The sequence below is a fragment of the Oncorhynchus gorbuscha genome, linkage group LG15 (assembly GCF_021184085.1).
Source record: "Oncorhynchus gorbuscha isolate QuinsamMale2020 ecotype Even-year linkage group LG15, OgorEven_v1.0, whole genome shotgun sequence".
Taxonomy (NCBI): domain Eukaryota; kingdom Metazoa; phylum Chordata; class Actinopteri; order Salmoniformes; family Salmonidae; genus Oncorhynchus; species Oncorhynchus gorbuscha.
The window spans coordinates 12,556,434-12,568,677 of record NC_060187.1 but is presented as its reverse complement, the minus strand read 5'-3'; the positions used below and the strand labels follow the sequence as shown (position 1 = coordinate 12,568,677).

Here is a 12,244-nt window from a genome sequence, read left to right as displayed (position 1 = left end):
TCAAATAAAACATTTAAAAATAGACAGAATGAGGGAAAGGAGTAGCGAATGGAGTTTTCAAATAGGTTATCCAGTGATTTGTCGTAGCAGGCAGGTGGCAGTAGAACTGGCATCTACTATAACAGAGCTGGAGGAGAACTGAAGACCATGGGAGGGGAGCGGAAGGGAGTCAATTCCCCCTCTCTAATCAGAGGGCTTTCTGATATGGTCTAACTAACCCGATTACCTCATCCTGACTGGAATAGACTAAGCCAATTACCTCACAGGGTTCTACACTAACTTTTTCCACTGGTAACCATATTTTCAGCTGGTGGCACCAATTTTCAACAAAAACAAAAAACAATGATTTTGATAGATTTTCTGTAAGGGCAAAGAAAAAATACTGTTAAAATAAAGTGCAAAATACATTTAGAGCAGATATGAAAGTTCCATGTGTTCTTTTCTGCTAAATCCTCTGGAGGGGAGACTTAAAAAAAGGTATACTTCATTTCAAAACAAAAACAACAGGGCTGATTCCCCCCAGTTTTTGCAGGTTTTCGCTCTCAAAAGCACACATTTTAATAGACAATAATGCCATTTTTCAGATTTAATTTTTTATAGAAATTTAGATACATTTTATAAATATTTATTTTGAGTAGTTACACTTTAATTCAGGTGCACACCAGGCAGATTGTTGGTTTGGATAGTGGTGTTTCTGTAGCGATAGGTGGCGCAAGAGTTTCAATTTTCACCATAAAAATGTACCTTTATAATATAGCATTCCATGCATCATCACATTTGCTGACTATTAGAAGATAGCCTACTATTCCTAATGTGATTGGAGCCATAATTTAGGATATTAATATGTTAAACGCATGGCTGAGCGTGTAGTGGCGTAGAGTCGGCCTAGGCTATATTAGTTAAGTGTCTTGGCCTTCTTTAAACACATTTTCACAGATTGACAAAAACGCTGTTGTCTGATCTATATAATAAACTCAGCAACAAAAAAACTGAACTGTGTTTATTTTCTGCAAACTTAACATGTGGTAATATTTGTATAAACATAAGATTCAAGAAATGAGACAAAATCTGAACAAGTTCCACAGACATGTGACTAACAAAAATGGAATAATGTGTCCCTGAACAAAGGGGGGGTCAAAATCAAAAGTAACAGTCAGTATCTGGTGTGGCCACCAGCTGCATTAAGTGCTGCAGTGCATCTTCTTCTCATGGATTGCACCAGATTTTCCAGATCTTGCTGTGAAATGTTACCCCACTCTTCCACCAAGGCACCTGCAAGTTCGGACATGTCTGGGGGAATGGCCCTAGCTCAAACCCTGCTATCCAACAGGTCCCAGACGTTCTCAATGGGATTGGAATCCGGGCTCTTCGCTGGCCATGGCAGAACACTGACATCCCTATCTTGAAGGAAATCACTCACCGGATGAGCAGTATGGCTGGTGGCATTGTCATGCTGGAGGGTCATGTCAGGATCAGCCTGCAGGAAGGGTACCACATGAGGGAGGAGGATGTCTTCCCTGTAATGCACAGTATTGAGATTGCCTGCAATGACAACAAGCTCAGTCCGATGATGCTGTGACACACAGCACCAGACCATGACGGACCTTCCACCTCCAAATCGATCCCACTCCAGAGTACAGGCCTTGGTGCAACGCTCATTCCTTCGACGATAAACGTGAATCCGACCATCATCCCTGGTGAGACAAAACCGCGACTCGTCAGTGAAGAGCACTTTTTGCCAGTCCTGTCTGGTCCAGCAACGGTGGGTTTGTGCCCATAGGCGACGTTGTTGCCAGTGATGTCTGGTAAGAACCTGCCTTACGACAGCCTACAAGCCCTCAGTCCAGCCTCTCTCAGCCTATTGCGGACAGTCTGAGCACTGATGGAGGGAATGTGCGTTCCTGGTGTAACTCGGGCAGTTGTTGTTACCATCCTGTACCTGTCCCGCAGGTGTGATGTTCGGATGTACCGATCCTGTGCAGGTGTTGTTAAATGTGGTCTGCCACTGTGAGGACAATCAGCTGTCCGTCCTGTCTCCCTGTATCGTTGTCTTAGGTGTCTCACAGTACGGACATTGCAATTTCTTGCCCTGGCCTCAACTGCAGTCCTCATGCCTCCTTGCAGCATGCCAAAGGCACGTTCACGCAGATGAGCAGGGACTCTGGGCATGTTTTTCAGAGTCAGTAGAAAGGCCTCTTTAGTGCCGTAAGCGTTCATAACTGTGACCTTAAATGCCTACCGTCCGTAAGCTATTAGTGGCTTAACGACCGTTAAGGTGCATGTTCATTAAATGTTTATTGTTCATAGAACAAGCATGGGAAAGTGTTTAAACCCTTTAAAATGAAGTTCTGTGAAGTTATTTGGATATTTACGAATGATGTTTGAAAGACAGGGTCCTGAAAAAGGGAGGTTTCTTTCAATCATGAAGAGTGAATATGCTTTACTACCCGGGGATATGGCTGATGCGCTCCGCTGGTGCCATTAAGATGGCTGCACTGTTCAATCAATTAAGCAGAGAACTTTGAAAATAAAACTAATTCGTTTTTTTCATTGTCTTCACTTTACAGCAATAGCCATTTGCTGTCCAAACTATAATACATTTCGATATGTCACAACAATCATCTATGTGATCAATTTGAGATGGCGCCGGAAGAGATGGCTGCTGTTTTACGGGCTCCTAACCAATTGGGCTCGTGTGTTTTTTCACGTTATTATATTTTGTACATAATGTTTCTGCCACCATCTTTTATGACCGAAAAGAGCTTCTAGATATCAGGACAGCTATTACTCAACTGGATGAAGAATTTTTCTTTAATGAGTCGGACGCAAAGGATTTACTTCATACATTCGACAAGGCCCAAATCCCCATCATTCAAATTAAGAAGAGACAAAGATATTGGGAACGTAGGTCTGGGTGTCTTGTAAGGATCCGACGGCGAATGCGTGATCCGTCTCTACCATCAGTCCTAATAGCCAACGTGCAATCATTGGATAATCAAATGGATGAACTCCAATCAAGACTATCCTACCAACGGGACATTAAAAACTGTAATCTCTTATGTTTCACTGAGTCATGGCTGAACGACATTGGGAAGATAGAACAGCAGCTTCCGGTAAGACAAGGGGTGGTGGTCTGTGTCAATTTGAAAATAACAGCTGGTGCACGAAATCTAATATTAAGGAAGTCTCAAGGTTTTGCTCACCTGAGGTAGGGAATCTCAAGATAAGCTGCAGACCACACTATTAACAAGAGTTTTCATCAATATTTTTCATAGCTGTCTATTTATCACCACAAACCGATGCTGGCACTAAGGCCGTATTCACGAGACGTATAAGGACATAAGCAAACAAGAAAATGCTCATCCAGAGGAGGTGTTACTAGTGGTCAGGGACTTTAATGTAAGTAAATTTAAATACGTTTTACCTCATTTCTACCAGCATATTACATCTGCAACCAGAGGGGGGACTCTAGACCACCTTTATTTACTCCATTTGGCAAATCTGACCATAACTCTTTCCTCCTGATTCCTGCTTACAAGCAAAAACTAAAGCAGTTAACACCAGTGACTCAATCAATACGGAAGTGGTCAGATGACGCAGTTGCGAAGCTACAAGACTGTTTTGCTCGCACAGACTGGAATATGTTCCGATGGCAATTTAGGAATACACCACATCAGTCATTGGCTTTATCAGTAAATGCATCGATGATGATGTCCCCACAGTGACTGTACGTACATACCCCAACGAGAAGCCATAGATTACAGGCAACACCTGCACTGAGCAAAAGGGTAGAGCTGCAGCTTTCAAGGAGAGGGACTCTAACCCGGACGCTTATAAGAAATCCCGCTATGCCCTCCAACGAACCATGAAACAGGCAAAACGTCAATACAGGACTAAGATTGAATAGTACTACACCGGCTCCGATGCTAGTCAGATGTGGCAGGGCTTGCAAACCATTAGGAACTACAAAAGGAAGCACAGCCGTGAACTGCCCAGTGACACGAGCCTACCAGATGAGCTAAATGACTTATATGCTCGCTTCCAAGGCAAGGAACACTGAAGCAGGCATGAGAGCATCAGCTGTTCCGGACAACTGTGTGATGACACTCTCCATAGCCGATGTAAGACCTTTAAACAGGTCAACATTCACAAGGCCAGACGGATTACCAGGATGTGTACTCTGTACATGCGCTGACCAACTGGCAAGTGTCTTCACTGACATTTTCAACCTGTCCCTGACCGAGTCTGTAATACCAACATGTTTCAAGCAGACCACCATAGTCCCCCCCCCCCCTGCTACGCTCTGTTTATTTTCCATGCATAGTCACTTTACCTCTACATTTGTACATATTACCTCAACTAACCTGTTCCCCCACACATGGACTCTGTACCGGTCCCCCCCTGCCTCGCTACTGTTATTTTATAGTTGCTCTTTATTTATTTGTTATTTTTCTATTTTGTTATTTTTGTTATTTTAGTAAATACTTTCTTAGCACTTATTTTTCTTGTTGGTTAAAGGGCTTGTAAGTACGGATTTCACTGTACGATCTACACCAGTGGATTCGGCGCATGTGACATATCAAATTTGATTTGCCGTGTGCGCTGCCCAAATTGTGGGCCCTTCCAACTGTAGGCAATGTGATTTAAAACAATACATAGCTTTTTTTTTTTAAAGAAGCTAATGATCCTCTGCAGCCAAACCATGCTTTCTGGTGTATTAGCCTATTTTGAATTATTTTATTTATTTCTGTATAGACAGGAGTAGATAATACTTCAGGGGAAGCTCAGCTTATGGATGTGCCGCCTATGTCTGTAATGCACTTTTGATGGAGTTTTCAAAACAAATGGCCACCGGATTAATGCAAATAGTCATGACTCTGCCAGGTAGGCATAGGCTACTTTGTAGTTACATTTTAATTGCATTCCCATCTACCCGAAGATCCTTAGGTTATCACTAGCATCGATAATGGCTATACAAAGTGGTAGACATATGGGCCCTACGGCCACTGATCACACACGGGCATTCCCATGATGGTTTCATCTTCAGAAAGTTCATTTATTTTTGGTCAGTTTCACATTACTGTTTGAATAAATCATGATAATCAAAACAAAATGAACCAATTGTGATTTTAAAACATGTACGTGTCCAGGTAAAAAAAAAGATCACTGGCACCCTTGGTCGCAAATATTAAAACGTGTGTCGCACTGCCAAGTCAACCGGTCGAAAATGCGACCATTTTGGCTGCAGTGTCGAACCTAGGCGACCAGTTTTGATAGCCTTTAGCCGTACCCTCATACTACTCCTTCTCTGTTCCGCGGGTGATGTGGAGGTAAACCCAGGCCCCGCATGTCCCCAGGTACCCTCATTTGCTGACTTCTGTGATCGAAAAAGTCTTGGTTTTATGCATGTCAACATCAGAAGCCTCCTCCCTAAGTTTGTTTTACTCACTGCTTTAGCACACTCTGCTAACCCTGATGTCCTTGCCGTGTCTGAATCCTGGCTCAGGAAGGCCACCAAAAATTCAGAGATTTCCATACCCAACTATAACATCTTCCGTCAAGATAGAACTGCTAAAGGGGGAGGAGTTGCAGTCTACTGCAGAGATAGCCTGCAAAGTAATGTCATACTTTCCAGGTCCATACCCAAACAGTTTGAACTACTAATTTTGAAAATTACTCTCTTCAGAAACAAGTCTCTCACGGTTGCCGCCTGCTACCGACCCCCCTCAGCTCCCAGCTGTGCCCTGGACACCATTTGTGAATTGATCGCCCCCCATCTAGCTTCAGAGTTCGTTCTGTTAGGTGACGTAAACTGGGATATGCTTAACACCCCGGCAGTCCTACAATCTAAGCTAGATGCCCTCAATCTCACACAAATCATCAAGGAACCCACCAGGTACAACCCTAACTCTGTAAACAAGGGCACCCTCATAGACGTCATCCTGACCAACTGGCCCTCCAAATATACCTCTGCTGTCTTCAACCAGGATCTCAGCGATCACTGCCTCATCGCCTGTATCCGCCACGGAGCCGCAGTCAAACGACCACCCCTCATCACTGTCAAACGCTCCCTAAAACACTTCTGTGAGCAGGCCTTTCTAATCGACATGGCCCGGGTATCCTGGAAGGACATTGACCTCATCCCGTCAGTTGAGGATGCATGGTCATTCTTTAAAAGTAACTTCCTCACCATTTTAGATAAGCATGCTCCGTTCAAAAAATGCAGAACCAAGAACAGATACAGCCCTTGGTTCACTCCAGACCTGACTGCCCTCGACCAGCACAAAAACATCCTGTGGCGGACTGCAATAGCATCGAATAGCCCCGTGATATGCAACTGTTCAGGGAAGTCAGGAACCAATACACGCAGTCAGTCAGGAAAGCTAAGGCCAGCTTCTTCAGGCAGAAGTTTGCATCCTGTAGCTCCAACTCCAAAAAGTTCTGGGACACTGTGAAGTCCATGGAGAACAAGAGCACCTCCTCCCAGCTGCCCACTGCTCTGAGGCTAGGAAACACGGTCTCCACCGATAAATCCATGATTATCGAAAACTTCAATAAACACTTCTCAACGGCTGGCCATGCCTTCCGTCTGGCTACTCCAACCTCGGCCAACAGCTCCGCCCCCCCGTAGCTCCTCACCCAAGCCTCTCCAGGTTCTCCTTTACCCAAATCCAGATAGCAGATGTTCTGAAAGAGCTGCAAAACCTGGACCCGTACAAATCAGCTGGGCTTGACAATCTGGACCCGCTATTTCTGAAACTATCTGCCGCCATTGTCGCAACCCCTATTACCAGCCTGTTCAACCTCTCTTTCATATCGTCTGAGATCCCCAAGGATTGAAAGCTGCCGCAGTCATCCCCCTCTTCAAAGGGGAGACACCCTGGACCCAAACTGTTACAGACCTATATCCATCCTGCCCTGCCTATCTAAGGTCTTCGAAAGCCAAGTGAACAAACAGGTCACTGACCATCTCGAATCCCACCGTACCTTCTCCGCTGTGCAATCTGGTTTCCGAGCCGGTCACGGGTGCACCTCAGCCACACTCAAGGTACTAAACGATATCATAACCGCCATCGATAAAAGACAGTACTGTGCAGCCGTCTTCATCGACCTCGCCAAGGCTTTCGACTCTGTCAATCACCATATTCTTATCGGCAGACTCTACAGCCTCGGTTTTTCGGATGACTGCCTTGCCTGGTTCACCAATTACTTTGCAGACAGAGTTCAGTGTGTCAAATCGGAGGGCATGCTGTCCGGTCCTCTGGCAGTCTCTATGGGGGTGCCACAGGGTTCAATTCTCGGGCCGACTCTTTTCTCTGTGTATATCAATGATGTTGCTCTTGCTGCGGGCGATTCCCTGATCCACCTCTACGCAGACGACACCATTCTATATACTTTCGGCCCGTCATTGGACACTGTGCTATCTAACCTCCAAACGAGCTTCAATGTCATACAGCACTCCTTCCGTGGCCTCCAACTGCTCTTAAATGCGAGTAAAACCAAATGCATGCTTTTCAACCGATCGCTGCCTGCACCCGCATGCCCGACTAGCATCACCACCCTGGATGGTTCCGACCTTGAATATGTGGACATCTATAAGTACCTAGGTGTCTGGCTAGACTGCAAACTCTCCTTCCAGACCCACATCAAACATCTCCAATCGAAAATCAAATCAAGAGTCGGCTTTCTATTCCGCAACAAAGCCTCCTTCACTCACGCTGCCAAGCTTACCCTAGTTAAACTGACTATCCTACCGATCCTCGACTTCGGCGATGTCATCTACAAAATGGCTTCCAACACTCTACTCAGCAAACTGGATGCAGTCTATCACAGTGCCATCCGTTTTGTCACTAAAGCACCTTATACCACCCACCACTGCGACTTGTATGCTCTAGTCGGCTGGCCCTCACTACATATTCGTCGCCAGACCCACTGGCTCAGGTCATCTACAAGTCCATGCTAGGTAAAGCTCCGCCTTATCTCAGTTCACTGGTCACGATGGCAACACCCATCCGTAGCACGCGCTCCAGCAGGTGTATCTCACTGATCATCCCTAAAGCCAACACATCATTTGGCCGCCTTTCGTTCCAGTACTCTGCTGCCTGTGACTGAAGCAATTGCAAAAATCGCTGAAGTTGGAGACTTTTATCTCCCTCACCAACTTCAAACATCAGCTATCCGAGCAGCTAACCGATCGCTGCAGCTGTACATAGTCTATAGGAAAATAGCCCACCCATTTTCACCTACCTCATTCCCATACTTTTTTTATACTGTTTTTATTTATTTATTTTTCTGCTCTTTTGCACACCAATATCTCTACCTGTACATGACCTGATCATTTATCACTCCAGTGTTAATCTGCAAAACTGTATTATTCGCCTACCTCCTCATGCCTTTTGCACACATTGTATATAGACTGCCCATTTTTTTTCTACTGTGTTATTGACTTGTTAATTGTTTATTCCATGTGTAACTCTGTGTTGTCTGTTCACACTGCTATGCTTTTATCTTGGCCAGGTCGCAGTTGCAAATGAGAACTTGTTCTCAACTAGCCTACCTGGTTAAATAAAGGTGAAATAAAATAAATAAATAAAAATGTCTCATCCTGACTGGAATAGACTAACTTGATTACCTCATCCTGACCGAGTAGGCTAGGACATGAAAAGAGAAAGAAAGCATTGCTTCTAATCCTGGTCTTTTCTTAGCTCTAAATTAATTAGCTGATCTGCAGTCATTGACAGCCTTCGGAGGGGAGCCTGTAGTGGTAATGATGTAGCAAAATCAATCGATCCCCCTTGCTAGGCTAACAAACACACTCCATGTAGCTTAAGCAAACTATTCCCTCTTGCTAGGCTAACAAACACACACACACACACTCCATGTAGTTACTCCCCACCTGCCCGCTCAGTCGGAAGGCGTTAATAACTATCCCACTAAACTGTAGCCGGGTAGCAGACTCACGCTTCTGCCTTTTCTCCTCTGAGATGAAAGGGTGTGTTTCAGTGACATAGCGCTGTTTCCTGCCCCCCCCACACATCAAAATGTTGCTGTTTAAGAGCTAAGTTCCTGCTGTCCTAGGCAGAGAGCTCCTTTACATTTTATAAATATTTCATTATTTTTTTATTTCCTTTTCTGTTGGTATATTTTCATTTTCTTTTAGCTCAATGAGTATAGATTAAATCTGGGTTACATCTATTTGTTTCCTGCCCATGAATTTGATAGCAAACCAACTCAAATTTGCAAACATTTCTAAAAACGTAAAAAGTTTTTACTTATTATGTGGTATTGTGTGGGTGAGATATTTTATTTAATCCATTTTTTATTAATTTTGTAACAACAAAATTTGTAATAAGTCAAGGAGTATGAATAATTCCTGAAGGCACTGTGTACAGCTGAAGTCGGAAGTTTACATACACCTTAGCCAAATACATTTAAACTTAGTATTTCACAATTCCTGACATTTAATCCTTGTAAAAATTCCATGTCTTAGGTCAGTTAGGATCCCCACTTTATTTTAAGATTGTGAAATGTCCGAATAATAGTAAAGAGAATGATTGATTTCAGCTTTTATTTATTTAATCACATTCTCAGTGGGTCAGAAGTTCACATACACTCAATTAGTATTTGGTAGCATTGCCTTTAAATTGTTTAACTTGGGTCAAACGTTTCAGGTAGTCTTCCACAAGCTTCCCTTCGGGTGAATTTTGGCCCATTCCTTCTGACAGAAATGCTGTAACTGAGGTAGGTTTGTAGGCCTCCTTGCTCGCACGCGCTTTTTCAGTTCTGCCCACACATTTTCTATGGGATTGAAGTCAGGGCTTTGTGATGGCCACTCCAATACCTTGACTTCATTGTCCTTAAGCCATTTTGCCACAACTTTGGAAGTATGCTTGGGGTCATGACCCATTTGCGACCAAGCTTTAACTTCCTGACTGATGTCTTGAGATGTTGCTCAAATATATCCACATAATTTTCCTCCCTCATGATGTTATCTATTTTGTGAAGTGCACCAGTCCCTCCTGCAGCAAAGCACCCCCACAACATGATGCTGCCACCCCCAGGCTTCACAGTTGGGATGTGTTCTTCGGCTTGCAAGACTCCCCCCTTTTCCCTCCAGACATAACGATGGTCATTATGGCCAAACAGTTTTATTTTTGTTTCATCAGACAAGAGGACATTTCTCCAAAAAGTATGATTTTTTTCCCCATGTGCAGTTTTTTTTCTCAGGTCTTGGCTGATTTCTTTTGATTTTCCCATGATGTCAAGCAAAGAGTCACTGAGTTTGAAGGTAGGCCTTGAAATTAGCCTATCAGAAGCTTCTAAAGCCATAACATAATTTTCTGGAATTTTCCAAGCTGTTTAAAAGCACAGTCAATTACTTGCGTCATGCAACTCTCCAAAACTATAGTTTGTTAACAAGAAATGTTGGGGGTGTTTGAAAAACTAGGTTTAATGACTGCAACCTAAGTGTATGTAAACTTCCGGCTTCAACTGTATATTAGAACATTTTTAACAGCCTAAACATTACGAAACTTCTATTCGATCAAATAAGCCTCATGTTATTTGACATGCTCTCATAGACTATTCAGGCAGACAGATTTTGAGCGGATTAAATCCTCTCACTTTGCCTTGTCCTCTCTGTTTGAAAACACCACCCTATTTTATTTTTCTACGGTCTCCTGACCCATGAGGAGGACTGCAATGGATGGCGAGCTGGCACTGATCAATTCATTGCTCAGTCAGAGGATTCCATCAGAAATGGTGTGTGGGATGTCATCATTGAGCGAGTGGGAAGTTAAACAACAAACTTCGTCTCGTACAAGGCAGTTAGACGGCGGGGACGGCGAGGCGCCGGTGAGACACTTTGAATGGACAGTGAACTGTGCTCCCTGCGTACCACCTGAGGACCTGCTCATCTCCCCCCGTTGACCACCTCCTCCCTCTGCTCAGGCCATGTGGATGCCTCTCCACTGTCACTTGGAGGTCTGAAACACCAAAAATGTTCAACTCTGACAATTGTCATAGTCCAGAACTTCTCTCTGTATGTAGCTACACTTTGAAAGACTCCGTACTGAAGCCAAATGTTTTATTATTATTATGAGGCTGAGAGAAAATGTTGCAGTTTTACGTGCCAGTTTCTAAATGCCACAACACACGTTTCCTCGGGAAGGAAAGGAGAAGATATCAGATCAAATGTGCCATTTTCTCTACAGGGAAAAAAAAAAAACGTATTTTAAAAGCATCAAGACTTTGACATGTAAACAAATTATTTTCACTTATAATAATTCCCCTGGAAATATAATCACAGTCAACCAATCATACTAAAACTGGTGTCAAAACATTGTATTATTAATGTCTCATCACAAAGTTTGTGTGAATGACAGATTTTCAGTTCATGAAGCGTTTTAGTCCTTTTATCAGAATTGTTTTTCCATCTGAGAGAGCGCCAGTTGTGTATTGTTGAGCTCCATCACGCTGCCTGGGCTTTATCCATTCAACCCTATTAATATGTGAAGCATTGAGAATCCATTAGGCCAGCAGGCAAACAGAACAATCCCTAAAAGCCAATTAAGCTGAAGAGAGAGAAAATGAGTGACCATGAAAACCTTTGATAATAACAAGAGCACTAAACTGCACTAACACAGCCCTTTGAAAACACCCTGAACCTACCACAGGAGCAGACCCGAAATGGAGATTTATTCAGAACGGTCAGTTTTCCCCTCCAATGCCAAACCCAGCCAGATGACTCATCAGTAGAGTTGAGGGTTTTGAAGGTTATCTGTTGTGATGGCCGATTCACATTGAGCAGTTACTGCACAAGTAGGTCTATTCACTGTCAGCAAGTTCAGGGTGAGCATCATATTCTTTCAGTTAGTTGGAAGCCAGGTTTCATGGCTACATCAGGGCTCTCCAACCCTGTTCTTGTAGAGCTACCGTCCTGTAGGATTACACCAGGGCTCTCCAACCCTGTTCTTGTAGAGCTACCGTCCTGTAGGATTACACCAGGGCTCTCCAACCCTGTTCTTGTAGAGCTACCGTCCTGTAGGATTACACCAGGGCTCTCCAACCCTGTTCTTGTAGAGCTACCATCCTGTAGGTTTACACCAGGGCTCTCCAACCCTGTTCTTGTAGAGCTACCATCCTGTAGGATTACACCAGGGCTCTCCAACCCTGTTCTTGTAGAGCTACCGTCCTGTAGGATTACACCAGGGCTCTCCAACCCTGTTCTTGTAGAGCTACCGTC

General features: G+C 43.9%; 1 protein-coding gene across 7 annotated transcripts in view; it reads right to left on the bottom strand.

The window, feature by feature from the left end:
* The window catches only part of mast2 (microtubule associated serine/threonine kinase 2), a 303,372-nt gene that overhangs the window by 182,675 nt on the left and 108,453 nt on the right, over window positions 1-12,244 (bottom strand). The window lies entirely within an intron of this gene.